The sequence below is a fragment of the Equus asinus genome, chromosome 1 (assembly GCF_041296235.1).
Source record: "Equus asinus isolate D_3611 breed Donkey chromosome 1, EquAss-T2T_v2, whole genome shotgun sequence".
Taxonomy (NCBI): domain Eukaryota; kingdom Metazoa; phylum Chordata; class Mammalia; order Perissodactyla; family Equidae; genus Equus; species Equus asinus.
Genome location: NC_091790.1, coordinates 162,705,479 through 162,721,400, shown reverse-complemented (window position 1 = coordinate 162,721,400; position 15,922 = coordinate 162,705,479). Strand labels below are relative to the sequence as shown.

The window sequence follows — 15,922 nt, the reverse complement described above, 5'->3', positions numbered from 1 at the left end:
GAATGGTTGGCACATGAGCATGTTGGTAGGCCAGAAGGGCAGTGAACAGCGAGTGATTAAAGAAGTGAGAGAGGAGGAGAGGAAAAATCAATCCAGCTGAATTCCAGAGGAGACGGAAGGTAAAGGATAGAGAACACGGGTGGACAGATGCCTTTAGAAAGGAATAGGGAACATCTCTCTCTCTAAGAGAGTGTACTATTCATAGTGATTTCTAGGTGCTTATTTCCTCATATTCTTTTTTACATTATGGCATATTATTTTCAGCCTTACATTAACCACCTCCACGTACTTCATTCTGCACTTCTATCCCAGTCGACCTAATTTCTCTTACATTACCAGAATATCTTCTAGTTTTATTTTTTACCAGCAAATTATTTATTTTCTCTAGTAGAAAAGTAATCCCCAAAAACGGTGAGGTGGTTTAATCTTATTCAGTTCTTTCCATATCTTTTATTCTCCCAAAGTAATTGGAGGAAGGTGGTCAGAAGGTACAAACTTCCAGTTATAAGATGAATAAGTCCTAGGGATGTAGTGTACAACATGACGGCTGTAGTTAACACTGCTGTATGACACATAGGAACATTGTTAAGAGAGTAAAGCCTGCGTTCTCATCACAAGGAAAAGGTTTTTTTCTTTTTTTGCTTTTTCTTGTATCTATATAAGATAATGGACGCTAACTGAACTTATGATGATGATCGTTTCACGGTATATGTAAGTCAAACCATTGTGCTGTACCCTTTAAACTTATACAGTGATGTATGTCAATTATAGCTCAATAAAACTGGGGAAAAAATTCTCCCAAAGTAAAAGTATCTAACAAATGAAATAAAACACAAGCATAAAACCAAAACATATGTATAATCTTAACACTATCCCCTAAAGAGCAACAAGGAGGATGGGAATTATTTACACAGTGGGGTAGAGGAGATGGAACTGTCACTAAAAGCTTCCCAACCAGTTAAAATCGTCATTTCTAATTTAAACACATCTCAGCTATTTCTGGCTTCCTTGTGATATCAACAGTTGCTCCTTAAATAGCTGGTGCTGTTTTTGAAACCTGAGGATAGTGTATTTCCTTCCTGGAGATAAACTTCTAACAAAACTTCTTCCTTTCTTCTATCTTAAGATACTATCAGATGTTCTCTGGGTCTTTGTACTGAGTGAGCACAAAGCCCGGCCATTGAGTCTGTATTTAAAGGGAGGGGGGATACCAAGATTTAAACAACTGCCTTAGTGGATCAACACTATCACGTAGGCTTTCAGTATGTCTCTATATCTCAACTTTGATCTAATTTATATCAGTACTCAGATTTATGACCTTTTAGGACCTGTTTTGAATTCTTGATTTGTTTTGTGAAGCATGTTCTCTGAACTCCTGTGGCATTTCCTCACGATTTCTCATAATTTAGCAGTTACACTGTCTTAGGGTGTCTACTGTTGTGTGTGTTCACAGATCTGGATTGGTACATATTTCTTTGTCTTCCTTTTTGATTAATTGCACTTGACTAAGGGAAACAGAGATCAGAGATCCAAAATCAGTAGCTTTAATAAACAATACAGATTTTATTTTTCTAATGTAATGAGAAGTCCAGAAAGTAGGCAGTTGCTGGGGTTTGTTTGTTTGTTTTTTGAGGAAGATTAGCCCTGAGCTAACATCCGCTGCCAATCCTCCTCTTTTTGCTGAGGAAGACTGGCCCTGAGCTAACATCCATGCCCATCTTCCTCTACTTTATATGTGGGACGCCTACCACAGCATGGCTTGACAATCGGTGCCATGTCCACACCCGGGATCCCAACTGGTGAACCCCGGGCCGCCGAAGCAGAACGTGTGAACTTAACCGCTGTGCCACCGGGCCGGCCCCAGTTGCTGGTTGTTATTAAGAGGTACAAGGACATCAAGACAGAGGTCTTGGAAATTTCCTTGGCTTTTCTCACGGTCACGAGATGGCCGTTGTAGTCCTGGCCAACAGGTCCATCTCCCAGGCAACAGAAAGAGGAAGCTGGGAGAAGGATGTTTATTTCACTAAAGCAGAACTTTCCCCTTACATGTCATTGGAGAGAACAGTGTCATATGGCCGCCCTAACTGTAAATGAAGCTGAGGAATTTCTTTTTGGTTGAGCAAATTGCCACCCTCCAACAAAATTGAGATTCTGTTAGTAAGAAAGAAGGGAAGGATGTGTTTCACTTAGGTAATTAGCAGTCTGCCGTGCTACACCATAGTGCCTATTTTGTTTCCATATCATTTGCCATTCAGTAAATATTGATTTAATATTTGATCAAATGAAAACACATATATATAATCTAATATTACTGGTGGTCAGTTGGCTGGTAGAAAAATAGAGCATTTCAGCTATTCCAAGTACTGGGTCAGACAGCAGCAAAGAATACAAACTCAGAATAGCTTTGATCCTCTGTCTACCCCAAGCCTAACGATTTATTCATTTACACATGAAATGTCTAGACCTTAAATAGTTCTTGAGACATGGCCACTGCCTTCGTACATGCTAATGAGATTTAGAAGCTAGTTTCTCAGTTATGTGTCACAACTAGCTTAAAAGCTAGAGTCCTAACAGTACTTCCTGAATGAATGACTATAAATGTTGTCAGAAAGATAACAAAAGGCTAGGTGGAGTTCAAAGGAATAGGAGATTATATTGGGTAATATGTGATGGATGTGGTCGCATTTGAGGGGTAACAATCCTGATTGGTCCAATTTGAATAAAATATATTGTAAAATAAGGGAAACATTAAACTCTATTTTTTGAAGATTTAATTTAATTATTTATTTATTTATTTATTTATTTATTTATTTATTTATTTATTTTTACCTCTTCTCTCCAAAGCCCCTCAGTAGCTTGATGAGCTGCGCTAGGTCCGCCACCCAGGATCCGAACCTGCGAAACCCTGGGCCCCCGAAGCAGAGCACACGAACTTAACCCATTGGCCACGGGGCCAGCCCCGATGAAATTCTTAACATTGACAAAGAATATATAAGATCATTTCGAATCCTCAAATTTGCGAGTATGGAAATGTTTGTACCAGGCATATGACTTTGTCCTTTCAAATCACATTTGTCATGTTTCCTGTGTGTTATCCTTTTGTAACAAGTTTAACCACATTTTCAGCTTCAGTGAAGTTTGATCTTTTATCTAGTGAACCATTTTTATGTTAGCTAGAATACTTCCTGAAACAGTTTTAGTTTTACAAACTATTTTTTTTTCTTAATCTTTTTGTTGTAAATTCATTTATGTAACAGATGGAGCCACCCTTAAACCAGATACTAATATTTTTAATTTACCCAAGGATTCTCTTTTCTGGCTAAAAGCCATCATATCCTTAGATACTTTTACTTTCTTCATTTAGCAAGCCCTTCAGATGATTCTAACGCATGCTAAAGTTTGAAAACCATTGAAGTAGACAGTTTTAATTCTTGCACCCAAAAAAATTACACATTTTACAAGTCTCAAAACTTCTAGGTTAATTGCTCACACATAGTCAAAATTGGGGCTGCCAAACAATTACTGTGTGAAGAGAGAAAGCAAAGTGATGAGGATATGTAAAAATGGTCACTTTCATTTACTCTGTTGGAGGCAGTACACATTGGTTAAATAAATTATAGTGCATGGTTAAATTACAGTGCATTTGTATAATATTGTGCAGCTTTAAAAACGAAAATAGGGCCAGCCTGGTGGTGTAGCAGTTAAGTTCGCATGTTCCACTTTGGTGGCTCTGGGTTCGCAGGTTCGGATCCTGGGCATGGACCTAGCACCGCTCCTCAAGCCACACTGTGGTGGCGTCCCACATGAAGTAGAGGAAGATTGGCAGAGATGTTAGCTCAGTGACAATCTTCCTCAAGCGAAAATAGGAGGATTGGCAACAGATGTTAGCTCAGGGCCAGTCTTCCTCACACCCACACACACACAAGCGATAAAAACAAAAACAAACAGACAAAAGTAGATCTGAATGAGTTAATATTTTTAAAAAGTTCAAAAAATGGTAACTAGGAAAAAAAGCAAGTTGTAGAACAGTTGTGGTTCCAAAAGAGATACACATGGATATGCTTGTGTGTCATTGGAAAGTCTTGAAAAACGACACTACAAGCTATTTATAGTTGTTACTGGTGACGGTGGGACTTGGGAGGATGGCACTGGGGAGGGAGATTTCAGCATTTCCATCCTTTAACGTTTCACACTGTTTGAAATAACGTGAGCGTGTATTTCATATATTTTTAAAAACTGGTTAATTAAAAGCAACAACATTTTTAACAGTGTTTTGGGGCCACATTGTAGAAACATCTTTATTATCAGCAGTAAGGCGTTTGTAATTAATTTGCTAAAGAGCCTTTGAGTGTGTAATTTATTTCTTTTATTATTTTTTTTCAGCACCAGTAGTCTAGTTTTTATCTGAGAGTGTGGTTTTTTTTTTAATAAAAAGATCTGGAATGCATTTTAGTGTGAGTCATCTGGTAGCTGAAGTACACTAAGTTAGCATAACTAGAATGAGGAGATGAGGAGTGGAGGGGAGAAAAAAGTAATTTTCCCTCTGCCTTTCTAAGTTCTCCACTGGGGACCCTGTAACAAAAAACAGACTAACAAGAGAAAAACAAACACAAGTTTATTAACAAGTATACATGGGAGATACCCGGGGGAAAATGAGTAACTTTCCTAGGTGGCTTAGAATTATACCATCTACAGCTAAAGACAAAAAGAGAGAAGGGTATGGGGAGGCCTGTTATGGGGTGGGCAGGAGGAAAAGTAGGATAAACATGAGTAAGGGTTGGTAGGCAGATTTATTTGTTTATTTTTTGGTGAGGAAGATTGACCCTGAGCTAACAGCTGTGCCAGTCTTCCTCTGTCTTGCATGTGGGAGGCCTTCACAGCATGGCTGATGAGTGGAGCAGGTCCCTGCGGGGATCTGAGCCCACGAAGCCAGGCTGCCTAAGCAGAGCACACAGAACTTTAACCACTTGACCACTGGCCGGCCCGCCTGATAGGCAGCTTTAAATGCATGCCCTTTGATAGGAGTTTCTTCGGCCCGCCTGATGGGCAGCTTTAAATGCATGTCCTTTGATAGGAGTTTCTTGTGCTTTAGTCGTCCTTCTCTTCCTGCTACAGAGAAGGAGACACACTTATGGATGGTAATTTCCTTTATAAATGTAAATTTCCCTTACAAAAGGGTAACTTCTGCTCTGTTTTTGGTGCATCTCCTGTGTCTCCTCTTTGTCTGAAATAATCAAAGAATTAAAGAATCCGTATGCCAAAGAAGCATATGTTGAGGTGGCATATTCTGCCACCTTTGAGGAGCAGCAATTAAAATAAGCCTGGGTTAAAGAAAATGATGTCCTAGACTGCCATGGGAGCAGTAGACAGAAGAGGACAGAAAATTGACAGATTGCAGAGGTGAAATCTATAGGATTTGAAGGGGAGCAGAATTTGTAACCTCAAAATGTGCCTCTTTTGGCATAAGGATTATTTTCGGCTGATTTTTCTTTCTTTCTTTTTTTTTTTTTTTGAGGAAGATTAGCCCTGAGCTAACATCTGCCATCAATCCTCCTCTTTTTGCTGAGAAAGACTGGCCCAGAGCTAACATCTGTGCCCATCTTCCTCTACTTTTTTTTTTTTTTTTTACAGATTTTATTTTTCCTTTTTCTCCCAAAGACCCCCAGTACATAGCTGTGTATTTTCAGTTGTGGGTCCTTCTAGTTGTGGCATCTGGGATGTCGCCTCAGCATGGCTTGATGAGCAGTGCCATGTCCACGCCCAGGATTCGAACTGGCGAAACCCTGGGCTGCCAAAGCAAAGCACGCAAACTCAACCACTCGGCCGCGGGGCTGGCCCCTCTACTTTCTTTTATATGTAGGACACCTGCCACAGGATGGCTTGCCAGGCGGTGCCATGGCCGCACCCGGGATCTGAACTGACGAACACCAGGTCAGCAAAGCAGAACGTGCGAACTTAACCACTGCGCCACCGGGCTGGCCTCCTGTGCTGATTTTTCTTAAGAAACATTTTTTAAAATTAAAAAATAATTTTATAGCAGTTTGAATGTTCCCTATAGTTTATGGTAAATCATTTCCATATATTCCTCTTTTGTTTGTTTTTTAAATAATTCAGGTATCACATTACTTAGAGTTATTGACCTTAAGAAGCATATAAAGAATCTTAAATCCTAATTTAATCCTTATTCTCTTTTAAATGAGAAGTTGCCATTTTATACCTTCAGTATAACAACTTATTTGAAATCTAATGTCATAAACCTTACCTGATAGGTTTTGCCCTCTAAAAACAGCAATGGGGGAAATGTACACAATTCCATTTTTCTGTCAGCAGGTGGCAGACTTCTCTCTCTCTGTTATGGCCCAGTGGGTCATTTCTAAATTACCTTTCTTGTTTACTCTCCCAGTGTTACTTAAACTTGAAGGGAAGCAGAATATGCCACCCTAAAATGGGCATATGGATTATTGGGAGCTAAAGGCAATCAAGACCCCACAGACTCAGGAAAAGCTTTTTACCTCCACCGGAACCGCCTGAAAGAATTTAGAAGGAGTTCCTGTACCAGGAAAAGAGCTATTACCAGAGATAACTTTTTCATCTGAGAGACTTGCCAGCATGTCAGGGTAAAAGTTTGTTTACCAAGCATTTGCTCCACATCTTCCTGTGAATTGCCTTCCTCTCCTCTGAAGCCCAGGATGCCTACCTCTTTTCTCCTTAGCTTGGGATGTTAGTCTCAATTGCCTGGCTGTCTTTGGGTCTCATGTCTTTGTGGGGTCCCCACAGGTACAAAATTAAATTTGTTTTTGTTTTTCTTTTTTCCTATTAACCTGTCTTTTTAGTACAGGGGCGTCTCAGCCAAGAACCTAGGAGGGTAGAGGGAAAATTATTTTTCCTCCCCTACAAGCTATTAATCTATAAAATTTAAACCAAGTATAACAGTGTTCTGTCATCATATGTAGATGTAAATGCTGTTTGTCTGTTTCTTCCATGTATGTTTATCTTCCTCATTTTTAAGTTGCTAATAGGTTACAAAATTATTTAGCAGGTGATCGGAGAGTTGCTTAATTTGTTTGGCAAGTTCCTGCTTGTCAGTAGGTGGAAGTAGATAGTCACATGACTAACGTGATGTGGGTTCCTGCAAGATCCTTCCTGTCCTTATTTTATCTCCTCTGAAGCCTTGTCATGGCAAAGCCCTTTCATTTACCTTACCTTAAACATCCCACTCAGGCTCGGCGTTCAGAATACCATCATCAAAAGAAATCATCATATTCATATACAGTCTTCCCCATGAACAGTTTGTCAGTTTATCTAGATTTCTCTGTCACACCCGTTAGCAGTCTAAGGGAATGAGACACTGTATAGATTTTGATGGAGGGAGACAGGAAAAATTTGAGAACCTCAGTGTTATAGCATAGCGAAATGTTACAAAATGGAAACCCACTGAAGTTACCTTAAGAACTACACTGGGCCTGGAACTAAAAAACACTTAGAAGTGGATTCCCATTTGGGTTAATTTGGCACTGTCCTGTTAGCCTGTAACCAGGGAAAAGGAACTAACATTTTGAGATGTGTACTTAACGGCCACGTACATCCTGCATGTTTACCTTATTTAATCCTTAAGACACAGTCCAGCTGGTAACTGTGGTCGTAATTTTTTATTAATTTGCTTAGGAACTAGCTAGTAAGTAGCAAAGCCAGCATTCAATCTGATTCTAGCTCTCTCTGAAGCTTTTGAGTAAAGCGTGCTTCCAGTTGGGAATAAGAATTACTGCTTTAGTATGGTATTATTGTGTTGCTGGTCTTTAAAAATTTTATCTTTCCAAGCTAATTAAATACTTTATGCTATTTTGTCTTTTGTGCACAACTGTGTACTATATATATATATTTATATATATATGATTTTATCATGTGTTCCTAGTTTTGGTAGGATAAGAAAATCTAGCTAGTGTTTCATAATTATTATTCTATTGTTCTCCATGTATTCTAAGTGTTGTGGCTTATCTAATAAAGATATGCAGTATTTTCTTCCTTTAACAAATTATGTAATCTGTGATTTGAACACTAGACAATCTTGTCAGTGAATGAGGTCATGTAATACATAACGTTTGAGAGTTTAGCAGTTAGTAAGTCCTTGGTTCAAATCTCAGCACTGCCGCAAGTTACTTCACTTGTTTAAGCCTCAATTTCCAGTTTTCTAGCATGTAGATTTACCTAAAAACTCTTCTGCCCCCTTGTTTCCTTCAGGGTATTACATTAAGAATGTGTTCTGTCTTTGTACTTTTTATTTCACTTTGTGTTTTAAATAATTAGTTTGAGAGAATTCCAACAGTATATTATTCTAAATACTGTCTGCCTGGTTAGTTATTAAGATTAAAAAAGAGGTGATATACATAACAGTGCCAAACTATGTTCACAGCATAGTAGTTATTCAATAAATGTTCATTCTCTTATCTTCTCCCTTCTGTTAAGAAACACAGCTGTTCTTTTCCCAGCTTTCTTTTAGGCATGATGTTCTTTTATAGTAGGTTCATATTAAGTAATGCATTTAAAAATGATCTCAAAACCGTATTCTATTTGAGTTCTCAGATTTGGAGATAAAAGCAGAATGTCTAGTTATAGCATACATCTTTCTTCAAGTTAAGAAGATTGGGAATAGGGAGATGTCCAGCAGTATGCCAGATTTTGAGGAACAGTTTTTAACCTGAGCATACTCTAGAAAACAGAGCCTGAGCCGCCTGCCTGCCAGCGTAACTGTGGCTGGTTAGACTGACCCGGGAGCACACTGCGAGGCTTGGCAGATATAATTACATCGTTTTCACTCACTCAAATTTAATTTCACTAAAATTTGACGAGAAACATGGGTTATTGTAAAGGATAAAGCTTCTAGGTGTGTTTGACTGACTTTTGAAGCCCCTCTAATATGCTTACAACATGCACAGATCATGTGATTCACCACAGATTTTTAAAAATTACCTCATGGGGTCCATACATGTGGATTTCCAGTCAAGTGACTCAGCTTTAGGGAAGTTTTAATAATTAAGGACTCATGAGTACCTGAATCAAGAGCCAGCTTTTTGTAAGGAATTTCTCTATTTTTCATTAGTTACCTATTTAAAGCTTCATTTTCTCCTTGATTCTCTTTTTATTTCTGATATTATACATGTGATATAAAAATTAGTAAATCTAGATAAGCTAAAAGAAGTAATCTGCAATTTTTACCACCTAAAAAAACCCCATCTCTTAGTAAGTATACTCCTTTCTTTTTCTATGCATATAACTAGTAACTATCATTTTTCCCAAAATGATATCATACTGTAACATTGGTTTTAACAAGATCATTCACGTATTAACTTATTCCTTAATAATAAATGTATGCTTATTTTGATGACTATATTATATTACTTTGTTATATCATATGCAGATATAATCTTTTAGCAAGTTCTTTGTTGTTGAACTTTAGATTGTTTCTCCTTTTTCATTATGATAAATAATGGATCGGTGAACATTCTTGTAGCATGTGCGTGTCCATGATTGTTTGCTTAAATGGAATTGCTGGGTCAAAGGACATGGCCAGATCTAAGGCTTTTGAATGTGCTGCCAGGTTACCCTCTGGAAAGCTGATGCCAGTTTACGTTTCCACCAGCAGTGTATTTGAGTACCTAGCTCCTTGTTTTCCTCGGAGTAGGTATCATTTTTTTCTTATCTTTGCCAAATGATAGTTTTAAAAAATATATATTTCTATTACTTTTGAAGTTGAACTTTTAAAAATAATTAGCCGTTTATTTTCTTCTTTTCTGAATCGTCTGAGTTCTTTTTTTTGATTTGGAAGGGCTTTTATAAAATAATTTTAAACATGAGAGTATGTTAGAAATATATTTTTCCAATTTTTTTTTGTTTCGCTTCCATTTTTGAGCAATTTAAATATGACCTTCTTTTCCAAACCTTTAAATGGCTTCTTTAAACCAATGTACTAATTCTTCAGAATGTTTTACTGAGCGTAATTTGCTCGACTCCTCATTTACACATTATGACTTCATTTTATAGCCAGAGTAGGAGGAAAAGATAGCATGTTGTTTCAATAATTTGTGTAACTTACTCATTAGTTTACCCTCCCAGCCATAAGATGAGGGAGACGACTACAGAAAAAAACAGCAAAGTTTGATTTTGCCCTAATAGGTAATTTTCATTTTACCTTCATAAACATGAGTTAACCTATGACATGTTCATTTCTTCCGAAGGTGTAGTAGAATACATACACTTTCACTTTCTTATATTTTGTAATATGTGACTTTTAAAAAATAATCTGTTTTCGGGGCAGGCCCAGTGGCTCAGTGGTTAAGTGTGCACGTTCTGCTTTGGTGGCCCAGGGTTTGGTTTGCCAGTTCAGATCCTGGGTGTGGACATGGCACTGCTTGGCAAGCCATGCTGTGGCAGGCGTCCCACATAAAATAGAGGAAGATGGGCACAGATGTTAGCTCAGGGCCAGTCTTCCTCAGCAAAAAAAGAGGATGATTGGCAGCATATGTTAGCTCAGGGCTAATCTTCCTCAAAAAAAAAAAAATAATAATAATCTGTTTTCTTCTCTGAATAAGATATATTCATGGAATAGAAAATATCAAATATATAGAAATATAGAAAATACCAAAGAGAATGGAGAAAAAATACAATCGCCTGTGATCCTGTCATTCCTCTGTGGTGACTGTTAATTGATTTTTGGAATATATTTGATTCAGTCATGTTAGATGATTATTGTTCTATTGAATTTAGTTTAATACTAGTTTATTATTTAGGGGGTTTGTATCTATATTCATAAGTGAAAATAGGTGTGTTTCCTCTTTTTGTGCCATTATTGGCAGGCTTTTATTTCCGGGTTTTTATACTAGTTGGTTTCGTAAATGGAACTGGATACCTTAACTTCTTTTTATGTGGTGTTAAACAGTTTAGCACGGGAGCTATCTGTTCTTTAAAAGTTTTAAAGATCTCACCAGTATAAAACCTCACCATAAGGCTTTTTAAAGGCCATTCTCTGATAAACTTATTTTTATAAGTTCTGTGCTGATGAGCATACATTCCATTGTTGAATGTAATATATGTTATCAAAACTTTTCTAAGGTTAAATTAAGTGCTTTCATTTGCTATGTTGAGTTTATTAATATTCAAAGTAGTTTTTTTAAAAAGGGCTATGTTTTGTGGCTTCTTCTACTTCTATACTTTTATTTATTTGTTGGTTTTTTTTTTTTTTGAGGAAGATTAGCCCTGAGCTAACATCTGCTGCCAATCCTCTTTTCTTTTTTGCTGAGGAAAGCTGGCCCTGAGCTAACATCCGTGCCCATCTTCCTCCACTTTGTATGTGGGATGCCGGCACAGGATGGCTTGCCAGGCGGTGCATAGGTCCACACCTGGGATCTGAACCAGCGAACCCCGGGCTGCTGAAGTGGAATGTGCGAACCTAACGCTGCACCACTGGGCTGGCCCCTCTACTTGTATACTTCTAAAACTCAAGTTAATCTCCCAGTGATGCTCCATGTAATTTCAAATAATTCTTTGCTTCAAGTTATTAGTTTATGAACTTGAGTCTCTTTCAAAATAATTTTCTTCATTGTTTTCTTACCTTATTATTCTTTAAATGAGTTTTCTGGCACAGCAAAAAGAGGGGGTACTAAGTTCCATCTTTATACTCTCCATTTAGACGTATTGGATGTAATACACCAATAATAAAAGCTTAAATAGCATACCTTTTAATCATTTTTAATGTAACCATACAAAAATAACAATCTTAAACAATACTGTTTCTTTTCAACAGACAGAATACCAACTGTGTGATGTGGAAGGAGTCCAAAATTAAAACAAAGTTTTTCTTCTTGTTCCATTGCAGACACAGAGTTCCAGATATAATAAAATAGAACAATAGTTTCAGTGCTAAGGGTCTTAAAATGTTAGAACTTAGTGCATTTGAGAGGAGAGCTAGCAAAGACTCCCTTCATTTGTGATACTGTCTTAACATCCAATTTTCTTGAACTTGACCTTCCTATTGTAACATAAATGTCATTTCCTCTAAAGGAGTATAAAATACAGAATTTATTTAAAAGTAAGAAAATAAAAAGGAGATAGACTATGTTCAAGAACTTCATTTGAGTTTCTGAAAATTAAGCTACTCGATCCTAGAGTCTTGCATAGTGTTTTTAAGAAATACATTGGGATTAGAACCATAGCTTTTCCTCAGTTTGCATATGGTGTGTAAATTCCTAAATGCAGCAATCAACTTCACTAATAGTCACCTAATAGGATAAGTTTTTGGAATGATTTTAAATGAGAAGAAACTTATGAGAAAATCTTACTTGTCATTCATTTTTCCAAAATATAATAATTCATTGTTTCTTCTGGTTTCGCTCCTTAAACATTTAAACCATATTCATATAAACATTCATAGCACCTGGTTTCAGTTCTATTTTGAACAGTCGCAGTGTTGAAGTCAGTTGACTGTTGTCTTCAGAGAAGTTTTAAGTGAAGTCAAATACCTAAGTGGATGTTTTGCATGTTTAAAAAATCATATTTCTAGTTACGTCATGCAGCAATTAGCAGGAACAAGTTTTGCAAGAGTCCTTATGGAGAGTATTGCATCTCACCTCCTACTGAAATGTCTTCCTTATGTGGCTTTATTGTTCTGTTTGGAATAACTTCCTAGGGTGTCAGTCAAGTTCTGATTAAAGATGAAAAATACATTCCAGGGACGAAGGATAATTGGGTTATGGTAAACTGCCAATTAGTAGTTAAGTCTTAGATTGGATTGTGGAGAAATAACTATACCTACTACAAGTTTTATGTGGGATTATGAAGTGATTTCTTTCACATACGACTATTAATATGTGTAGTATGTTTATTCCCTTTACTTCCCTGCCCCAAGATTAAAGTCAAAGTGAGTCCATCAATTAATAAATTATTAATGTTTAACATGATAGACTTGATTTTCTGTGGGCTTGTTTTTTCATTATTCAAAAATTTGAGAAACTTTTTGATGGCAGAATATGAAGTGAGCATTTTTAGCTTTTCAAGTTGATTAAATAATTGACAGTATCTAAAAAGTTGTAACTAGTTACTCGGAAGCACAAATGGACAGTTCCTTCTCCATTGATAAAGACAGACAGTTTCAATGTTACAAGGAGAGAAGAATCTTCCAAAGATTTGAGTCCTGTGTGAGAAGTTCTCTGCTCTTTGGCGTGTCAGTTTTAGGTCTAGTGTCTGCACTAGGCGTGATAGGAGTGATTTCTGTTTCTATGATGAGTAAGGAAACTCCAAGGCAACAGGGCCAGTCATTGCGTCCAAAGATGAAAGTCCATTGTGCTGCTAATGATCCTGCCTCTCCCACTTCTTGCTTCTGTATCTTTTATATCCCCTCTCAAAAAAGAAAAAGTATCCTAGAGCTATTTGAAACAGAATTCGTTTTCTTTTACTCAGTGCTTTGTTTGTGTCCTGGTTCCTTTTCTGTGGCACAGTTTCAAAACATTATCTTTATTCATAGACATCTCTAGCCCTCTCCTGTAAGTGTAATGTGTATATTATTGCCTAGAAACAGTGTTTCTAAGAAAACTAAGAAAAAAAGAGAGTTCCAGTTCTTGTACCTAAGTCATATAAGAAATAAATGACTTCTCCAGACCTTAGATTCCTTGTCTATAATAAAGGAGGAAGTATTATTTTTCTCCTAAGGGTTTACTGATTAAATTGATTTAGATAAGGGGCCATTGCATGCTTCTGAAACTCTGACACACAGAATAAGAAAATGCTCGAAAATGTTAGTCCTTTCTGGAGGGACACCCCATCAGATGCAACTTCCCACCACCATTGCATATACACACTTACTGGATGGAATTAAAAGGCAGCAAGAGTCTCCTATAGGCAGGAGACACTGCTCATAGTTCCTCTCTGTACTCTCCTTGGACTAGGACACCAGCAGAGCCAAAGCCATGTTCTACCCTTAGAGACCAAAACACCCCTCTTGATAAGATGGTAGCCATCGTTCTTTTCATGCTATAAAGTATTTTGTTTTGGTTTAGCGTAAACTGGCTGAATTCCTTTCTTCTGGCTCTACTTTAGAAATATTGTTTCAAATAATCCATCCATAACTTGACTGGCTGTGGTGGTTTCATTTTATTTTTTTCTAATTATGGACATGATTGGTGCTACTCCATTAACGTTTTTAATAAGCCATTTTTTATTTCCTGAGGAACTCATTTATTTAGTAAAGCTCAGAAAATAAAAATGACCCTTTAATCCCATCACTGATACTGTCTTATGTATTCTGTTTTAGACTTTCCTATACTTATATAAAGATTTTCCCCTAAAATTGGACTCTTGCTGTAGATACTCTCATAATTTTTTTCACTCAGTAGTAGATCATGTACACCTCAATATATCTGTATATGTTGGTCTCACAGAGCAGTGCTGCCCAGTGAATTACAGGCATGGATTCTGAAGTCAGGGAGACCTGAGTTTGAATTCATTTCTGCTCCTTCCCAGTTATAAGCTTTAATTTATTCACCTGTAAAATGAGGATAATAATAGCATATACTTTCCAGGGTTATAAGTATTGCATGAGTTGAGGTGTGTCAAGTGCTTAGAAGTATCTAGCACGTAGTAAACATACAGTAAATTTTAGCTATTTATAATGATCATTTCTGAGAACTGTATAATTTTATATTTTATGCATATACCACAATTTATTTACCTCTCCTGTATTAATAAACACTTAGATATTGGGTATTTAAGTTGTTTCCAGTTTCCCAGTATTATAAAACAACTCTGCAGTGTATACCCGTGAAACTAAGTCTTTGTGTACTGCCTTATTTCCTTAGGATAAATTCCTTAGGACATAAAATTGGTGTGTCCGAGGAAATGTACGTTTCTAAAGGCTTTAATAGTATTTCTAAATAGCCCTCCAAAAAGGCTATGGAACTATAACTACAGCATTCTTTGTTGCTGTTGTCGAAGATGATTTATCTTGAGTCATCTTTCAAAGTGATGTCTTTAAAATTCTTCTCATTGCTAATATGTTAATATATTACAGGACGTTAAGTCATCACGTTCATACGTAATACAGAAGTGTTTTCAAAGTGGATCACCTCGTTACCCTTGAGCTTCCGTTACTAGGGTATAAAAGATTTTCCTCTTAGAGGAATGTTTTCTTGTGAGTCTTCTCATCTTACTAAAATAAGATAGCAGTGCCAAATTTTTAACATTTGGGAGATACCAAGTTTGGACAATTTGTTAGTGGCCTTTTTTAAAAGCAATTTTTAAATTTTTTGTGTTGTTTTTAATAGAGAATGCTGCTTCACAAAGTTTGCTCACTGAAACGTTGTGCGGGTTTGATTTCTCTTGAGCGTGGAAGAGAGAAGGCTGATAGAAAAATTTATTTACATAAGTGTAGCTTAGCCATGTTCCTAGTGATAAAGCTTCCCCGAGCCCAGAGCGTAACTTATCTCTCGGGCCCTGATACATGGTATTAGCATATTGCAATCCTACTACTCAGGTTAAAAGCAAGATTGGTTCTCGTTAAAAGTTAAAAATATTTTTCTTCACAACAGTTGACTGCTGTTGTTTCCAGCAGGAAAGGAACTTTGTTCAATTTTTTAACCATAAAAATTAGTTTTCATTGTTTGTGTTCAGATTTTCTAGCAAATCTATGCATAGTCTTGTTAAAATTTACAGTGTAGGAAAATAGGAAGAAAAACAAAAACCACTTTAAGTTCCCCTGCCCTGCAATAAAGACTATTAACATTCTATTAACTACTTACACGCATCATGTCTTTTTCACGTCTTAAATGAGCTAACCTCTTTTAAACTGTGGTAAAATATGCATAACATAAAATTCACCATTTTAACTCTGCTTAAGGTGTACAGTTCGGTGGCCTTAAGTACATTGACATTGTTGTGC

The 15,922-nt window shown here is 36.9% G+C and overlaps 1 protein-coding gene across 2 annotated transcripts in view; it reads left to right on the top strand.

The window, feature by feature from the left end:
• NT5C3A (5'-nucleotidase, cytosolic IIIA) overlaps positions 1-15,922 on the top strand; it is a 52,497-nt gene that overhangs the window by 15,748 nt on the left and 20,827 nt on the right. The gene's annotated exons all lie outside the window — the stretch shown is intronic.